The sequence below is a fragment of the Crinia signifera genome, chromosome 7, assembly GCF_055691185.1.
Source record: "Crinia signifera chromosome 7, ASM5569118v1, whole genome shotgun sequence".
Classification (NCBI taxonomy): domain Eukaryota; kingdom Metazoa; phylum Chordata; class Amphibia; order Anura; family Myobatrachidae; genus Crinia; species Crinia signifera.
The window spans coordinates 163,595,580-163,616,005 of NC_139223.1; the positions used below are offsets into that span (position 1 = coordinate 163,595,580).

Below are 20,426 nucleotides of genomic sequence, written 5' to 3' on the forward strand. Positions count from 1 at the left end.
CCAAACGCCAACTCAAACTCAGAATACAGGAGCACATCAGATACATCAAAAATAAACTCATTCCGTATCTCGACACTTCTTAAATAATCATAACTCATCCGTAGAAAACCTCAAATTCACCACCATCGAACACGTCACTCTTGGACCACGGGGAGGAGATCTAGCAAAGAGACTTTCGCAACGTGAGATGTTCTGGATTTACGAACTCAACACCCTGTCACCCCATGGTCTGAATGAAAGCTACGAAATAGCCCCATTCCTCTGAAGAAACAACACCACAGAGGTCTTAGCCTGTATGAAAGTGACCCCAATACAAGAAAATGCGACCATCCCACTCTGCACAAACCCGATTCCATCCGAACTCGGAAGTTAAAAAGCAGTGGGCCCAACAAGTACTTGGGAGGGAGACCACCAGGGAAAATTGGGTATCGCATGCAAAAATGTACAGGGAAGGACACCAACAGGTCTAAAGAACCTCTGGTGGCAGTTGTAAATGAAGGGCCTTCAGAAGATATAAAGGACACCATGTCCGAAGACACTAACCCGAATGTTTGAAAATTCCACCTTCACACGAACTCTTAAAAACCTGAAACACACACCAAAAATACCTGGTATCAGAACCATTCCTCTACTAACTGAAGGAATGTTTAACCATGAACAAAGACATTCTAAATACTTCAGCAAGCTTCAACAGAAAATTCTCAAAAGGAATAAAAGAAAATAAAAATGAAACAATTACCATTGTAAATACAGCTAATGGACTCAGAGCACGACCGAAAATGGACTATGCCTACACAGAACAAATATGTTCACTACACCTTTATGGTGGAATAGATCTTAGGGTTCCTAACCACAAACTCTTATATATATGTCTTACTCAGAATGAAAATTCTGTCACCTGTAAATATTATTATCACACACTCACATCCACTTTATGTGAACACTGTCACAAATACTGTTATAACTGTATAGTAATGTCACAGTTGAATATAAATATGTACAGGACTTTCTTGTTTGTCACCTTATAATGAAATTAAGCAAAACACATGGGATCACCATCGTTTGCACGTAAGCACAAAAATGTCACCCATATGACAATGAAGAATGAAAAATGCAGGCATGCGGCAAACAAACTTATAATAAGTGTCCTTTTTCATTAACATTTATACTCTATTTTGTTCCTTAGTACGTATATCACAAAGAGCTAAATATGCCTCCACTAGAGGATTACCATGACAACGTTTGTGTCTCACAGTGGAAAACTCCGCCCCCACAAGTATGACGATCGAGATCCTATAGAAGACTACATTCCAATAGAAGGCTTGCGCTCCAATATAATAGACATCCGCGTTCCACGGGCAGCCAGCAAGGAGACGCACTTCCGGCTCATCGTCAGTTCAACACAAGCTTCAACATCTGCGTTCCAAAGTCAGCGCTACGTGCGCTCCAGCGGGGAGACGCACTTCCGGTCCAACGTCTGCTCGGCACAGGCTTCAATTTCCGCGTTCCAGCGTCAGCGCTTTGTGCGCTTCAACTACATCTACTTCCGCGTTCCACGGACGGACAGTGCGATGACGCACTTCCGGTCCAGCGGAGAACTTTCTAACTGATCACAGCAGTATTTACTGCAGATTTAACAACAACAACTAGACAATATCAACAGAGACTGAATCTCCGAATCTATCAGTAATAGCTATAAATGTTTCCTTAGTACTTTACTCTCATTGAAAATACGAAAAATCGGACACTTCCGCTTCCGGTTCCTAACCCCACCCCCATGTAATCACAGACAGTATAAATACCCTTACTGATCACACCTTAATATTCTGCTCCCCTTGAAGAAGTCCTTAAGTGGACGAAACGCGTCGGGACTACCCTCCAATCCTTTCTGCCACTGAGCCAAGAGACTGCAGCACTACCTCCAGGTCTTCAACCACGAAAAAGACTTTGAACCTTTTTTTTTCACTTACCCCATATCCAGCTAAGTACTAACCATACTTTTTAAACAAAGGGGATAGACCTATTGTTCTTATATGTTCATACTGTTTTAATACCATTTTTGCCATTTACCTCCCACTCTCGTGTCATCTCCATTTTACCTTTCCCATCCCCACTGCCCATCCCAACCCATTGTACAAGTGTCATGTGTTTGTTTCTGTGCATTGTATGAATTAAGTGTATACAAAAAAACTTTTGTTTTATATTCATATTCTTTTACTTTGGTTTAATAAATACATTTTTATAGTATATTTTTGCATATACGTCCATACTTGATGTTGAGAAATATTAGTCTACTGTAAGGCGCCTTGATTCTCCCCATACTCTCCATCTAAAACCCCTCCGGTTCACCAAGCCGGCACCCAGAGAATTGGCCAGCCACCCTAAAGATTTTACAGTTAGATCTCTGAAATCTAATAGGTTTTATTTAACACCTTCTACATAGGGTAATCTAATGCGCCAGTGTCCTAGAGCTTCTTCTTGATCTCTATTCTACTCCATTGGTAAAACTAGGATTAGGCTGCAATAGTAACCCAGATTTTTATTTGTGTGATTAAGATAAATATTGTCACTGTAATCACGTATATATCACCTTTTACCACGTATTAATAACCATAATTGTTGGATAATACACCAAATCACTGTAAATTGGTTTTTCACAATGTTTAAAACTTGTGGTCTGGGATCTAAGAGGTCAGACCTTTGTAGCAAGATCTTCAATGAGGATACGGTCACACAAACCGTACACATAAGTGATAACACAGATTCAATGTTCTGGGATCTGGAAAAATTACTCACCAAACAGATCAAGGCATGGTGGGATATCAAAGGACTTGAACACTATCTTACGGTTGATCAAATCCCCAGAGGCCTGAGGATACTGAAAAATCCTACCTTTGGCCAAGACAATCCAAAATTTATGGAACAGTGGGACAAAATTCTACATGAGTGCTCAGCTAAACTCATGAAAGCAATCATACAAGAGAAAAAACAATCTATAACGGACATCGAAGAACAACTCAAAACTCATGAGACGAACCTCACAAAAATTAAAGAAAGTGAAGAATTCAAAGTAAATGAAGCTGTTCTGAACAAAAAATTAGAAAGGATTGAGGAAGAAGTGATCAGGAGCAAAGAGAAAAAATTCAATAGGGACAAACAAGATTACGCCAACAACAGAATAAAAAATTGGTCCAGATTCGGAGCAAGGAATAGAGATAACAGTTATTCCAGGAAATTCATCTCCAAAACTTACATACCTCCAAAACAAGATACCAGGACACCAAGGAACCACTATTCCAAAACAAACAACAGATTCTCAGCACTTAGCAGACTGGAATCATGTAGTGATAATGATTTTTTATCCCCGGGACAAACACCAACAGCAAGAGATACGACCAAAAGATACAACCACAGAGGACGTATAGAAATAGCCTCTCCACAAAAACGCAGGTACATAGAAGAGGAAAACGAGGAGGGAGGAAGAGACACAAAAAGAAGATATCTAAAACAATAGAACCAAAAAAACAAGGCATATTTAACCTTTCATCTCAAAACCTCACAAACCCACAAATAACATTGTTAAGCAAAGGCTTATCATTCGCTCCTATTCAAAAACCAAACAAATTCCAAATGTTTCTAGATCTGAACAAATATGTCAGAAAACTGACATTAAAAAGACACTTCGCCAAAAATGAGAACGCGATAATTAATAATTATGAGTCTCAATCTAAATCTTCACTGAAATGTACATCGAAATTTTATCCGCTTGAATCAAAGGGAAACCACATACCTATTTTCTACGAAATGGTTAAGAAAGATCTCATAGACAACAATGAGACCACCAACATCGGAAAAAACCTCACCAATCAGGAGAAAAGGGCCTCAAAAGAACTCAAAGAAAACAAACTAATAGTTCTACGACCAGCAGACAAAGGAGGAGGCTTGGTGATACAAGACAGAAAAGAATATGAAAAAGAGGCAAAAAGACTATTGGACGACCCCAAATCATATAAACCACAACCTAAAGACCCAACCGAGCCCTATGTAGACGAGCTAAGAAAATTACTCTTGAAAGGACTACATGAACAAATCATTACAAAATCCGAATACCAATATCTACTCAATAATGATCCGGTCATACCCATATTTTACCATCTCCCAAAGATTCATAAACAGCTGCAAGATCCACCAGGCCGACCTATAATAGCAGGAATCGACTCACTTACGGCACACTGCTCTGAATATGTTGACATCTTCCTCAAAAACAAAGTTACCGAATTACCATCATACCTGAAAGATACATCTAGCGTACTGAGAATCATGAAAAACGTCACCTGGCAGGACACCTTCCTATGGGCCACCATAGATGTTTCTTCACTCTACACTTCGATTGAACATGAAAAAGGAACTCAAGCCTGCAGAGAAGCCTTAGAAAAAGATACTAATCTAACCACTGCCCATATCAATTTTATCTGTGATATCATCATGTTTATACTAACTCATAATTATTTTAAATTCCTGGACCAATTCTTTTTACAAATCTGCGGAACGGCCATGGGCACAATATTTGCACCAAGCTTCGCAAATTTACTTATGGGCAAATGGGAAGACCAGTACGTCTACAACAACAATCCTTTCAAAAACAATATACATATATACAAACGGTATATAGATGACATACTTGTTATATGGGACGGAAACTTGGAAGACTTCATGAAATTCATTAATCACATCAACAATAACAACTACAATTTGAAATTTACATTCAATGTAAGTAAAGATCATGTGGAATTTCTGGACCTAATATTATCGAATGAAGGGAAGACAATTACAACTAAAAACTTCATCAAGACTGTTGACACAAATAGCTACCTTCACTACAAAAGTGGACATGTCAAACGATGGAAAGACAACATCCCATTCTCACAATTTTACAGGATCAAACGAAATTGCAGCACAGCCATATCATGCACAGAACAAGTTGAAATTTATGCCAACCGATTCAGGGAAAGGGAGTACCCGGAAAAAATCATTCATCAAGCAATTACTAAATGTGAAGAACTTAACAGAGCAGAACTACTGGAGGAGAAAATCAAACCCAAAAGAGGAGAAGAAAACAACCACTCATTAGCCTTTATCACGCAATTCAATTGCGAGGAAAAAAAGATCAGACAAACCATCAGTAAACACTGGAACATACTCAAAATGGACCCCATTCTAGAAGATATACTTCCTAATAAACCTCATGTCATATTTCGAAAATCAAGAAACCTCAAAGAGATACTAGCACCTAGCCTGCTTGAAAGCAACCCTACCCAGCAAATATCACTAACCAAATGTACAGGCACATACAAATGTGGTCACTGCAACATTTGCAAACATGTACATCCGGATAAAAAAACCTTTCAGAACTACAACAACACCAAAAAATATACAAAGAAACATTTCTGCAATTGTAACACCACATCAGCCATCTACATGATTGAATGTCCATGTGGTCTTAAATACGTGGGTAAGACCAAACGCCCACTCAAACTCAGAATACAGGAGCACATCAGATACATCAAAAATAAACTCACAACTCATTCCGTATCTCGACACTTCTTAAATAATCATAACTCATCCGTAGAAAACCTCAAATTCACCACCATCGAACACGTCACTCTTGGACCACGGGGAGGAGATCTAGCAAAGAGACTTTCGCAACGTGAGATGTTCTGGATTTACGAACTCAACACCCTGTCACCCCATGGTCTGAATGAAAGCTACGAAATAGCCCCATTCCTCTGAAGAAACAACACCACAGAGGTCTTAGCCTGTATGAAAGTGAACCCAATACAAGAAAATGCGACCATCCCACTCTGCACAAACCCGATTCCATCCGAACTCGGAAGTTAAAAAGCAGTGGGCCCAACAAGTACTTGGGAGGGAGACCACCAGGGAAAATTGGGTATCGCATGCAAAAATGTACAGGGAAGGACACCAACAGGTCTAAAGAACCTCTGGTGGCAGTTGTAAATGAAGGGCCTTCAGAAGATATAAAGGACACCATGTCCGAAGACACTAACCCGAATGTTTGAAAATTCCACCTTCACACGAACTCTTAAAAACCTGAAACACACACCAAAAATACCTGGTATCAGAACCATTCCTCTACTAACTGAAGGAATGTTTAACCATGAACAAAGACATTCTAAATACTTCAGCAAGCTTCAACAGAAAATTCTCAAAAGGAATAAAAGAAAATAAAAATGAAACAATTACCATTGTAAATACAGCTAATGGACTCAGAGCACGACCGAAAATGGACTATGCCTACACAGAACAAATATGTTCACTACACCTTTATGGTGGAATAGATCTTAGGGTTCCTAACCACAAACTCTTATATATATGTCTTACTCAGAATGAAAATTCTGTCACCTGTAAATATTATTATCACACACTCACATCCACTTTATGTGAACACTGTCACAAATACTGTTATAACTGTATAGTAATGTCACAGTTGAATATAAATATGTACAGGACTTTCTTGTTTGTCACCTTATAATGAAATTAAGCAAAACACATGGGATCACCATCGTTTGCACGTAAGCACAAAAATGTCACCCATATGACAATGAAGAATGAAAAATGCAGGCATGCGGCAAACAAACTTATAATAAGTGTCCTTTTTCATTAACATTTATACTCTATTTTGTTCCTTAGTACGTATATCACAAAGAGCTAAATATGCCTCCACTAGAGGATTACCATGACAACGTTTGTGTCTCACAGTGGAAAACTCCGCCCCCACAAGTATGACGATCGAGATTCTATAGAAGACTACATTCCAATAGAAGGCTTGCGCTCCAATATAATAGACATCCGCGTTCCACGGGCAGCCAGCAAGGAGACGCACTTCCGGCTCATCGTCAGTTCAACACAAGCTTCAACATCTGCGTTCCAAAGTCAGCGCTACGTGCGCTCCAGCGGGGAGACGCACTTCCGGTCCAACGTCTGCTCGGCACAGGCTTCAATTTCCGCGTTCCAGCGTCAGCGCTTTGTGCGCTTCAACTACATCTACTTCCGCGTTCCACGGACGGACAGTGCGATGACGCACTTCCGGTCCAGCGGAGAACTTTCTAACTGATCACAGCAGTATTTACTGCAGATTTAACAACAACAACTAGACAATATCAACAGAGACTGAATCTCCGAATCTATCAGTAATAGCTATAAATGTTTCCTTAGTACTTTACTCTCATTGAAAATACGAAAAATCGGACACTTCCGCTTCCGGTTCCTAACCCCACCCCCATGTAATCACAGACAGTATAAATACCCTTACTGATCACACCTTAATATTCTGCTCCCCTTGAAGAAGTCCTTAAGTGGACGAAACGCGTCGGGACTACCCTCCAATCCTTTCTGCCACTGAGCCAAGAGACTGCAGCACTACCTCCAGGTCTTCAACCACGAAAAAGACTTTGAACCTTTTTTTTTCACTTACCCCATATCCAGCTAAGTACTAACCATACTTTTTAAACAAAGGGGATAGACCTATTGTTCTTATATGTTCATACTGTTTTAATACCATTTTTGCCATTTACCTCCCACTCTCGTGTCATCTCCATTTTACCTTTCCCATCCCCACTGCCCATCCCAACCCATTGTACAAGTGTCATGTGTTTGTTTCTGTGCATTGTATGAATTAAGTGTATACAAAAAAATCTTTTGTTTTATATTCATATTCTTTTACTTTGGTTTAATAAATACATTTTTATAGTATATTTTTGCATATACGTCCATACTTGATGTTGAGAAATATTAGTCTACTGTAAGGCGCCTTGATTCTCCCCATACTCTCCATATATATATATATATATTTAGCTTTTCCCACTCCCTCCTTTTAAAATAGAGTTAATGATTCCCCATCAATAAACTGACCTCTTCCCTGTGGGAGCAAAGTCGGGCATTGTCACACCAGTATCCAGCACCTCAGTGTCGTAGACACCTACTAGTTATCACCAACGCCTGCAGCAGCAGTACAGGAGCAAGCAGCGCAGCGGTCCGTGGGTACAGCCACAGGTGCATGCCCTCGGGACAAGTCTACTTTTCTTCCTCAGCAGCACTGCTCCTGTTCTGCTCACACCAGTGATTAATAGAAGAAGAAGCCGGCCCTGGCCCCCGAGTAAGTCCTCACCTTAATGTATTCCTCCTAACGGTGTGCTGCTATATTCTTCAGCCCTGGATGCAGGGGGTGCCCAGGGTCTGGCGTTAGAAGTGGGTTTGCCGGTGTTTGCAGTATCCAGGGAGCGCGGTTGCCGCGCACAGCGGTGGCCTGAGAGCGGGGTGCTGTGAGCAGGTTTGCCAGCACCAGACAGGGTCCTAGAGCTGGGGTTGCTGGGGCTCAGCAGTTTCTTTAAGTGCGTTGCACACAACGGGGTCATGGGATGCAGTGTGCAGCCATGTCACTCTCTAAGTGGCTGCATACCTGTCATAATTGTCGGTCCTGAGTGGAGGTCCCGTCCGGCAAGCCAGCTGTAGTCGGGTGGCAGGGAAACTCAACTGTTCTCCCGGGAAGAAGAAGGGGAGTGGGTGCAGATTGTTCCTTGGTGGCTTGATACTGCAGGATAATCTGATGCCCAGTCATATCTGCCTCAGTGACAGGGGCGTGCTTTCATATAGGCATAATGCACGTCCCTGTCACTGAGGCACTGCTATAGGTGCCGCTTTTACAGCTTTTCTAATGGGCTTATACTGCCCCCTACCCTTCCCCTCTTTCTGGGTCTTTTACATTGAGAGCCGGAGGCACCGCACTCAGTGCCTCTGAAAACAATATTAAAGAAAAAAATGTTGGAAAAATGATTTGAATAATATAAAGCAAATACTTACAGCACAGAATATGTGTCATAAGTATTTTCTTTGTATTTTTGTATTATTTTAACCATCTATGACAGGGGAGGCACTGCCTCCCCTGCCTCCCCTGACTGCACGTCCCTGATGTATAGTGTAGTGTAGTGTAGTGTACAGTATGTACAGTGTATGTATAGTGTAGCACAAATAGTGACCTTTTTACTTTTTAGAAAACATTATTGTTACATTCTATTCTAAACAGATTGTGACAAACTGTTACAATGTTACATAAGCAGAAATGTAATATATTTCTGTACCTTTCCCATGTTGTCGGCTGCGATGTGTCCTAACGAGCGGTGTACTCAGTGCCGGAGGTAAGAGGCTTATATACACCAGTTTTCTTATGTAAGCAGAACGTGGAAAGTTGTAACTTTTTGTCTATTTTTGTCATATAATGACTCATCTTTGTATGTGACAATTGTTCTTGTATGGTCACTGGCATTTCCATGACAAAACATTGCTTAGAAGGTGAAACCCCGGCCTCAGCCAATCCTTTCACAGCGCAGGTATTGTCTAGGGGATTGTGTTTTATGTGATGAGAAGGTTATTATAGACATTAAACTGGATCTCCTGCACCTTGGGGAAAATGTTCTAAAAGTTGATTATGAATGGATTTTAAACCCAACACAATTTTTCAGTCGTGTCTGATTGTCTGATATTGGGTATTTACTAAAAGCCTATTTAATTAAAACCCTCTGAATTTAGATTTAAAAATTGACGGTGATGTCAGTTTTAGAATCTAAATTCAGACAGTTTTATTTAAATAGTTATTAGAGACGAACTCTAAACAACTTCAAAATTGATTTAAACCCTAATTCAATTTCCTAATGTACTGCTCTCTTATTGGACAGCTGGGGGTGATGTGGGGAGGGTTATTTGAGAAAGGGGGTATGACAGAGGTGGGCCTGTGAAAAAAAAGGAGGTGGGGTGTGGGTGTGGTGTCAGCAATTAAGACACTGTAGCCACGCCCCCCACTTTACAATGATGAGATTAACAGCATTTAAAAGCATGGGGGTGTGGCTGTGATGAGGTGATCCAACTAGTATTCCATCATCAGGTGCTCGGACTGCCCTAAAAAAACAGACTTGCCACTCCTTTCAGGAGGGGGGACACCAATTTTTGAGAGCCTCATTTCCGTTTCATGAGGGTATGTCTTCCCCTTATACCAGGGGTGGGGATCCTTTTTTGTGCCAAGGGCCGTTTGTATAGGGAAAAAATCCTTCGGGGCCATATGTAAAAATGTCTCTTACAAATTGTCCTGCTGCAGCCGTCCCACGCTCCGGCGGCTGCCGCTGAAAAGGACTGACAGTCTCCAGTTGTTGATTAAGAGGAATCTTGCGAAAACTACCGACCTCTCGCGAGAATTCCCTTTTACTTGACTCCCGGCAAAGCCGCCTGGTGGGTGGGAGGGCCACTTAGACGGCTACGGGGGCCGCATACGGCCCCAGGGCCTGAGGTTCCCCACCCCTGCCTTATACGGTTTCAGGGTATGACCATAAAGATTGCTTGCGTCAGAGCGAGATTCCCTTCTAAAGCAGCGTATGCGGGACCTGGATGCGGCAGCTGTTATATATTGTGCTGAGAGCCTACTGACCTTGGATTTCATCCTTTATAAATCATAGTCCCCAGAACCACCGGGCCCTAAGTAACCAGTAACCAGATTCAATGTAACATCTTCCAACCTGTGCACAAGGCTGCTGCGCTGCGGGGATACAGATTCCTCCTGCAGTAAGTGCTTTGCAGAGGTTTAGTAATACCATTCAGGTGCATGAAAAGGGAAGGGGGGGGGGGGGGTAATACTGGGTAAATAAAAAATACAGTGTTTCCCGGCAGATCACTGAATGGGATTAGTAACCGGTCTTGAACACTACATGATTGTCACACTTGAGGACTGACTTGACACTGAGGCTGAGGTAAAATGAAAACTTGGTTGTTTAATGAGTTTTGCACATATAGACAGGTAAGTACTTCAGAAGACTGGAAATAAGCAAAACATCACTGAGATGATGAGGACTGGACTGGAGCCAGCAATACAGTAACTAGAAATGTTCAATAACACAATATCACAGTGATCTGGATTCTGGAGGTTCACTTTGCAGAAACCGATGTTGAACATCGATGGTGTGTCGGAGACAACAATGGAGCACTGCAGGTAAGTATGTAGCTCGGGATAGTACAAATAACACAGTCACTGAAAGAAAGTACACCGATGATGATAGCTGTTCGATGTTAGGTCACCGATGGTGGCTGTAATCAATGATGACTCTGAAGGGTGTCTGGTAATAGAAGATGGTACCGGGTAGTAGAGCTGTAGGTGGATGGGAAGCGCAGTGGTCGTTGACAACGTTGGTGAAACGATAGCAAACCGATGGTGAACCGATGGTGAACCAGATAGACACTGTGGTAACTGCAGGAGCAGAACTGACTGGAATCAGCAGGAGAGAATGCAGCAGAACTGCCAGGAGTCAGGCTGTGCTGGAGATGACAATAGCACTGGTCTGGAGGCTGAATAACACAGGAGCAGATCCTTAGATGCTACTTAGGCTGTAGACACCATTGCACTGACAACTCTAGACCATTTCCCCAGCATACTTATAGGAATCAGGGCGGGGCTGATTGGACCCAGCTGGATGATGTCAGAATCAGGCAGACAGGTTTTGGTTTCTGAATGTCATGTGAGAGAAAGCCAGATCACTGCACTGAAGTCTATTAAGGTGTATACCTCAGAGCAAGTCTGGACCGGCATTTAGATGAAAGGTAAATGTTCTTTAGACTCCGGATCGTGACAGCACCCCCCCCTTTATGGGTGGCCCCAGGACACCTATGAGGTTTTCGAGGAAATTTGCGATGAAACTCACGTATCAATCTTGGAGCGTGAACCTCAGAAGCATCAGTCCAGGAACGCTCTTCAGGACCATATCCCTTCCAATCGATGAGATACTGAAGGCGATTGTACCGGAGTCGTGAATCAAGAATTTTTGATACCTCGTACTCAACTCCTTGTTGCTTCTGAACCTTGGGTGTTTGGGGGAGTTTTGAGAGAAAACGATTGAGAACTAATGGTTTTAACAAAGAAATATGAAATGTGTTTGGAATTTTCAAGAATGGAGGAAGTTTCAACCTGTAAGCCGCAGGGTTGATAACTTTTTCTACTGGAAATGGACCGATGAATCGTGGAGCAAACTTCATTGAAGGCACTCTGAGTCTTAGAGTGCGGGTAGACAACCACACACGATCACCTGGTTTTAAAGATGGAACAGCTCTTCGTTTTCTATCAGCAAATTTTTTTATAATTGCTGGACGCCTTTAGTAAAGAGGACCGGATGGTCTTCCAGATCTTTGAGAAATGCTGGAGTGTCAAATTCACTGCTGGAACAGATGTGGTAGCCAGAGGTTGAAATTCAGGAACTCTTGGATGGAAACCGTAGTTAGCATAGAATGGCGTGGAGGACGAAGAGGTGTGAAACTGATTGTTATGGCAGAATTCTGCCCAGGGCAGTAATTCTACCCAGTCATCTTGAGATGATGAAACGTATAACCGAAGGAAAGTCTCTAGATCTTGATTGACCCTTTCAGTTTGACCATTGGTTTGTGGATGATAGGCAGTACTAAATTTCAATTTCACTTGAAGGGTAGCACAAAGACTGCGCCAGAATCTGGCCACGAACTGAACGCCTCGGTCTGAAATAATTTCTTGGGGAAGACCGTGCAGCTTGAATATCACTCGAATGAACAGTTGAGCCAGTTTAGAGGCTGAAGGGAGTCCGATAAGTGGGACAAAATGAGCCATCTTTGTGAAGCGATCAACGATAACCCAAATCGTGTTGTATTTGGAGGATTCTGGTAGATCAGTGATGAAATCCATGGATAGATGGGTCCATGGAGAGTGAGGGACAGACAATGGAATGAGTTGTCCGGCAGGAGACTGGCGAGATGATTTGTGTTGAGCACATTTAGAGCAGGAAGCAACAAATTCCTGTACGTCTTTTTTAAGGGACGGCCACCAATAAGACCTGGACAAGAACTTACAGGTTTTCTGAACACCAGGATGCCCGGCGAACCTTGAAGCATGAGCCCATTGGAGGAGCTTCTTACGGAGAGCTGGCTTGACAAAAGACTTTCCTGGAGGAGGAGAATTAATAGTTACGGCAGAGAAGGCGATGGGATCAATGATAAGATGTTTCTCTGTGGTACTTAATTCTGTGTCTTGCTCCCAAGATCGGGAAAGTGCATCCGCTTTGCGATTGGCAGTCCCAGGACAAAATGACAATTTAAATTTGAAGCGGGAGAAGAATAGGGCCCATCGGGCTTGACGTGGGTTGAGGCATTGAGCGGTTTTGAGGTATAAGAGGTTCTTATGATCGGTGTGAATGCTGATTTCGTGGGCAGCTCCTTCCAGGAGATAACGCCATTCTTCCAGTGCCAATTTAATGGCGAGCAATTCCTGGTCCCCAATGGCATAATTCCGCTCTGCAGGCGAGAATTTGCGAGAGAAGAAACCACAGGGATGCAGATGATTGTCAGGACCTCTTTGTGATAGTACCGCCCCAACTCCCACAGATGAGGCATCGACCTCTAGCGTGAAGGGTAAGGTAACATCTGGCTGTCTTAAAACTGGAGCGGACATAAACTTCTTTTTGAGGAGATGAAAAGCTTTGATAGCTTCTTCCGGCCATTTAGCAGGATTTGCTCCCTTGCGGGTGAGAGCCGTAATTGGTGCTACTAGAGTGGAGAAGTTTCTGATAAATTTTCGATAATAATTTGCGAATCCCAAGAAGCGTTGGACACTTCGGAGGGTAGTTGGGATTGGCCAACCTTGGATTGCCTGGAGTTTGTCGGGATCCATTTCAAGGCCGGACCCAGAGATGATGTATCCTAGAAATGGGATGGACTTCACTTCGAATATACATTTCTCTAATTTGCAGTAGAGATGGTTAGAGCGGAGGCGAGTCAGAACTTCCTTGACCCAGTGACGATGTTCTTCCAGGTTATTGGCGTAGATAAGGATGTCATCCAAATAGACTACTACATGATGGTACAGCAGGTCACGAAATAACTCATTTACGAAGAACTGGAAGACTGCAGGGGCATTGCTGAGACCGAATGGCATCACAAGGTATTCGTAGTGACCATCTCTTGTATTGAATGCCGTCTTCCATTCGTCACCCTCTTTGATACGAATTAGATTATAGGCCCCTCGGAGATCAAGCTTGGTGAAGATTGTGGCACCACTAACCCGATCAAAAAGTTCAGTAATTAAAGGCAATGGATATTTGTTTTTAATAGTGATGTCATTTAAACCCCTATAGTCAATACAGGGCCTTAGCCCTCCATCCTTTTTTTTTACAAAGAAGAATCCAGCTCCGGCCGGAGATGAGGATGCTCGAATGAACCCTTTAGCCAGATTCTCTTTGATGTATTCAGACATCGCCTGGGTCTCTGGAAGAGATAACGGGTATGTCCGACCCCTGGGAGGTATTTTTCCAGGGATGAGGTCAATAGGACAATCCCAAGGACGATGAGGAGGTAGAACATCAGCGGCAGCTTTGCTGAATACATCTGTGAATTCTCTGTATGCTGGAGGAGGTACATCACACGATTTAATAGAAGATTTCCGAACAGGAACTACTTGTTGTAGACAGGATTTAGAGCAACATGAACCCCAAGCAGAGATCTGAGAAGAATTCCAGTCAATCGTGGGGTTGTGAAGACGGAGCCAGGGTAGACCTAAGATCATGGAGTGAGATGCCTTTGGAATCACTAAGAAACTGATTAGTTCAGAATGAAGAACTCCAACCTTTAACGACAGAGGTTGAGTCCTGTGAGTAATAATTCCTCCGAGAATTTTACTACCGTCCACGGCAGTAACGCAGACTGGATTAGAAAGTTTTTCGATGGGGATTTTCCATCGTTGAACGAATTCTATGGTGAGAAAGTTCCCGGCAGCACCAGAATCCAACAAAGCAGGAATTTTTTTTGCATGCTGGGCAACCTTCAGGAACACTTGGAGGACACAGTCTGTATTGGAGGAAGAGGTAAAGAGTACCCCTAACTGCCCCTCTTCTTGGTGAGCTAGGGCTTGAGGTTTCTCTTTTGGGGATGAATTGAAGCGAGGTTGAGAAGTGGTGGAGGTTTTGAAAGACGAAGTCCTTCCTCTCTCAATAGCCCTTTCCCTTAATCTCAGATCGACTTTATTACACAGGGACACGAGGTCATCTAATTTTGGGGGTAAGTCTCTGGTGACAAGCTCATCTTTTATGCGTTCAGACAATCCGTTCCAAAAGGCTGCATGCTTGGCTTCCTCATTCCATGAAAGTTCAGAAGCTAGCGTCTGGAATTGCACCAGGTATTGGCCCACAGTTCTGGACCCCTGCCGAAGCCGGAGGATGTTGAAGGAAGCAGATGATGTACGTCCTGGTTCATCGAATATACGACGAAAGAAAGCCACGAACTCTGTATAGGTTGATAGCAGAGGATCAGATCTCTCCCAGAGGGGTGATACCCAATCCAACGCAGAACCGGAGAAGAGCGAAATGAGATAAGCTACCTTCGTGCGATCTGACGGGAAGTTACTTGGCTGAAGTTCAAAGTGGATTTCACATTGAGTGATGAACCCACGGCAATTTTTTGGAGATCCATCAAATTTTGTGGGAGTAGGTAAATGTAGGCGAGGTGCCGGGATGAATGCAGGAGTCGAAGTTTCTACCTTGATTGCTGGAGGAGCCCCAGTGCCTCGTAGTAAAGTTTGTATATTATTCAAGCTTGTGGACAGATCTTGTAGAACACAGATGACCTGATTCTGTGCAGCCTCTTGATTTTCTATACGGGCTGCCAGGTGTTGAATCGGCCCAGTAATCCGATCCTGTCCTTCCGATGGATTCATCTGGTCAGTGCAAACTGTCACACTTGAGGACTGACTTGACACTGAGGCTGAGGTAAAATGAAAACTTGGTTGTTTAATGAGTTTTGCACATATAGACAGGTAAGTACTTCAGAAGACTGGAAATAAGCAAAACATCACTGAGATGATGAGGACTGGACCGGAGCCAGCAATACAGTAACTAGAAATGTTCAATAACACAATATCACAGTGATCTGGATTCTGGAGGTTCACTTTGCAGAAACAGATGTTGAACATCGATGGTGTGTCAGAGACAACAATGGAGCACTGCAGGTAAGTATGTAGCTCGGGATAGTACCAATAACACAGTCACTGAAAGAAAGTACACCGATGATGATAGCTGTTCGATGTTAGGTCACCGATGGTGGCTGTAATCGATGATGACTCTGAAGGGTGTCTGGTAATAGAAGATGGTACCGGGTAGTAGAGCTGTAGGTGGATGGGAAGCGCAGTGGTCATTGACAACGTTGGTGAAACGATAGCAAACCGATGGTGAACCGATGGTGAACCAGATAGACACTGTGGTAACTGCAGGAGCAGAACTGACTGGAATCAGCAGGAGAGAATGCAGCAGAACTGCCAGGAGTCAGGCTGTGCTGGAGATGACAATAGCACTGGTCTGGAGGCTGAATAACACAGGAGCAGATCCTTAGATGCTACTTAGGCTGTAGACACCATTGCACTGACAACTCTAGACCATTTCCCCAGCATACTTATAGGAATCAGGGCGGGGCTGATTGGACCCAGCTGGATGATGTCAGAATCAGGCAGACAGGTTTTGGTTTCTGAATGTCATGTGAGAGAAAGCCAGATCACTGCACTGAAGTCTATTAAGGTGTATACCTCAGAGCAAGTCTGGACCGGCATTTAGATGAAAGGTAAATGTTCTTTAGACTCCGGATCGTGACAATGATAATAGAATTCAGAGATATTGGGTACATACTGTGTATTCTGGCTTATTCTGTTTTTTTGGGGTGCTACACCCTGCGCCCAGATATAGCGCTAGGCGCCCCCAATATACAGAGAAGCCTTGATGTGGCTTGGGGGCATGTCATACACCTGCGCAGGTACATGTAACCAATATCTCTGAATTCTATTACCATGTAGTGTTCTAGACTGGTTACTAATACCATTCAGTGAACTGGGGGAAACAATGTATTTTTTTGATTTCCCGGGGTATTCCGATATGTGATGGTCTCAGATCCCCCACCTACTGCACATGCACAGGTATCCAAGGAAAATGGTGCCTGTGCCGTGTTCTCAGGGTCACCTCTATTGGGCATGTCACCATGGCAGCCATTGTCCCAGTATTTTTAGCAGCTGTAAAGCCAGTGCAGGACCAGCACAGAGGTGAGTATAATTACATGGTGTGTGGTGTGTGAGCCCAGCCTCCCATGTGCATCCCCCACCTTGCCCCCATTGTAGAAATCACTCCACCCTGTCTACAGTATATCATCTGTTCAGATCATTGTAGATTACTACAATTATCCAGGGACCCTGCACATCCCCCGGCCTGTGCCACTGAGTGGTATCAAAGCCATGGAGACTTGTAATGGTGGCACTAGATTCTACAGATGACATTCTGGAAGCTAGTCTGGTCTGGGCAGTAGGTTTGAAGATGAATCCTCTGGGGCAGGAATAGTAGAACCAGAGGGGAGAGCGATTTATTCATCTCCACTTATTTATATAATGCCCAATATTCCTTTGGGCTTTATAGAGAATATCTGGGCATTCACATCAGTCCCTGACCCAGTGGAGCTTGCAATCCATAGTTCCTATCACGCACACACTTCCCGCAGCTTTGCTGGGAGGAACCCTTCATCGGAAAATGCCAGGGTGCCGCCTACAAATGCCCCCGGCTCTGAATCACCTTATGAATGTTGACCTTTTGACCATGTTGACCTTTGACCCTGTTACATTTTGACCATGTCATTCTATAGAATGTCAACCTTTTTCTGTCAACTTACTGACTGTCTATCTAGACACTGTAGATTTATCAACGGGATACAATACATGCATACACACAGCAAACATACGCATACCTCCCAACTGTCACGATTACAGCGGGACAGTCCCGATTTTCGGGTCCTGTCCCGCTGTCCCACCCGCGGCAGGCATTGTCCCGCTGCGGGGGGTGGCAGTTGGGAGACCCCCCAATCTAATAGAATAGATGCTGTTAATTAGCATAAGCCGCACCCTCATTTGCATACGCCCGCCCCCTTTTCGCCGCGCGAGTGTCCCTATTTCCCCAACACAGAAGTTGGGAGGTATGCATACGTTATATACACACAGTAGACACACACACAGCATACTTACAAAAAAAGGTTTGCAAGCCTGCTCAAAGGCTTTGCCTGCTCTTAGCCTGCATCGTAAGCATGACAACTGAAGCATGAGTTTGACTGGAGAAAAGTTCTAAAACCATCTCATCTCCTATTTTACAGGTACATGAATCCCATTTTGAACATCTGATGCTTTTCATTTAAAGAACAGTCTGCATTGTGAATTGTTTTGTTACTTGGAGCCTGCAACTTCCCCCTTCCACTAATTAGCCTGTTGAGGAATTTGTGCAAACACCAGCCCCTCCCCCTGTACCAGCTGACCCAAACTTTCCTTTAATATTGGAAATGTTTGCAAGCCTGCTCAAAGGCTTTGCCTGCTCTTAGCCTGCATCGTAAGCATGACAACTGAAGCATGAGTTTGACTGGAGAGAAGTTCTAAAACCATCTCATCTCCTATTTTACAGGTACATGAATCCCATTTTGAACATCTGATGCTTTTCATTTAAAGAACAGTCTGCATTGTGAATTGTTTTGTTACTTGGAGCCTGCAACTTCCCCCTTCCACTAATTAGCCTGTTGAGGAATTTGTGCAAACACCAGCCCCTCCCCCTGTACCAGCTGACCCAAACTTTCCTTTAATATTGGAAATGTTTGCAAGCCTGCTCAAAGGCTTTGCCTGCTCTTAGCCTGCATCGTAAGCATGACAACTGAAGCATGAGTTTGACTGGAGTTTGGACTGGATTTGGACTTCACCCGCACATGGCATCATTTTATTTTTCACCAATTACCATCTCTCTCAGCCTCTAAGCTGATGAAAGCTATGTATTTTCTTTGTTTACTGTCTCTTTACAATGATTTGTACCATGTACCTCTGTAACCACTGTTTGCAAAGCCTGTATGCTGTACCATCACTAGTTGCACACCCTTCCAACAACAAGCTGGCAGGGTGTGCCAGCTTTGGAAGAAAAGTGCTGCATCCGGTCGAACTCATGCTTCAGTTGCCATGAAAATAATATTATTACTGCTGCCTTTGAGCAGCATGATCAAGATGGCGCCGCTGATGGCTGCCTAGGAGCTGTGCAGCTCAGCCAAATATGTTCCCTGTGTGATAACTGTACTGTCTCTCTGCTTGTATTGTTACCTACCTGGCTGTTTCAGCGACCAGTGGCGCCGCTGATGGCTGCCTAGGCGCTGTTCAGCTTGGCGGGTATGTGCTCCCTATGTGATAACTGTACTTAATGCTACCTACCTGGCTGTTTCAGCGACCAGTGGCGCCGCTGATGGCTGCCTAGGCGCTGTTCAGCTTGGCGGGTATGTGCTCCCTATGTGATAACTGTACTTAATGCTACCTACCTGGCTGTTTCAGCGACCAGTGGCGCCGCTGATGGCTGCCTAGGCACTGTTCAGCTTGGCGGGTATGTGCTCCCTATGTGAGAACTGTACTTAATGTTACCTTCCTGGCTGTTGCAGCGACCAGTGGCGCCGCTGATGGCTGCCTAGGCGCTGTGCAGCTCGGCCGGTATGTGTTCCCCACATGTAATGTCTTAATGTAATGTATGTAATTCCTTCACCCCCCACCTTCATCCCTGCTTGATGCTGCACTGTAAATCCACAAAAAATTCCTAGTGTGCGCAAGCACACATGGCCAATAAAGTTGATTCTGATTCTGATTCTGATTCTGAAAACATCTTACATACCACATCACACAAACAGCATATATATAGCATACACACATCATATGCACACAATGACAAACACAGCATAAATACACACAACATATACACATAGAACCCCCCCCATTGGCCAGTATATAACAGATATATCGCATCTGCTGACCACCTGTATGGCCACTGCAATAGTTGTCAGTGATTGACAGCTCTATGGATGAGCACATTTGCATGTCAGTCACAACAGGTTGGGCATCGTGTATAAAGAACATGCTGCACGATCCGTCTGTAGATAAATCTACTGGTGTATTCCCAGCTTAACAATTCATGTTTTCCATATCTTTTCGCTGGAGCACAGGTGAATTCATTGCTGACACATTTTAAAAGGTCCACTGGTGGTTATAATCATTTCTCTTGTGATTCTGTGAGGAAACCTGGAAAACATGCACTGCTGGCACTGTATTTAAGTTACTGTTGCTGCAAATCAGGAACATTATGCAGAGCGATGCAGAGTCCCCTGGTAATAGCGCAATCTGTTACGACACTGGTTATTGTGAAGCGCGGGGTACTACATATTTCCCCTTACATGACCACCGTTGTAAACTCCCCTCCCACACCACATTGACACATGACACATCATAGGTAAGAGTGTCAGCCAAGGCAAGTCGCTCCCATTAT

The 20,426-nt window shown here is 43.6% G+C and overlaps 2 pseudogenes; both read left to right on the forward strand.

Moving 5' to 3' along the window:
- Positions 1–318: 318 nt before the first annotated feature.
- On the forward strand, positions 319–437 carry LOC146025340 (5S ribosomal RNA; annotated as a pseudogene).
- Positions 438–5,843: 5,406 nt separating this feature from the next.
- On the forward strand, positions 5,844–5,962 carry LOC146025341 (5S ribosomal RNA; annotated as a pseudogene).
- Positions 5,963–20,426: the final 14,464 nt, after the last annotated feature.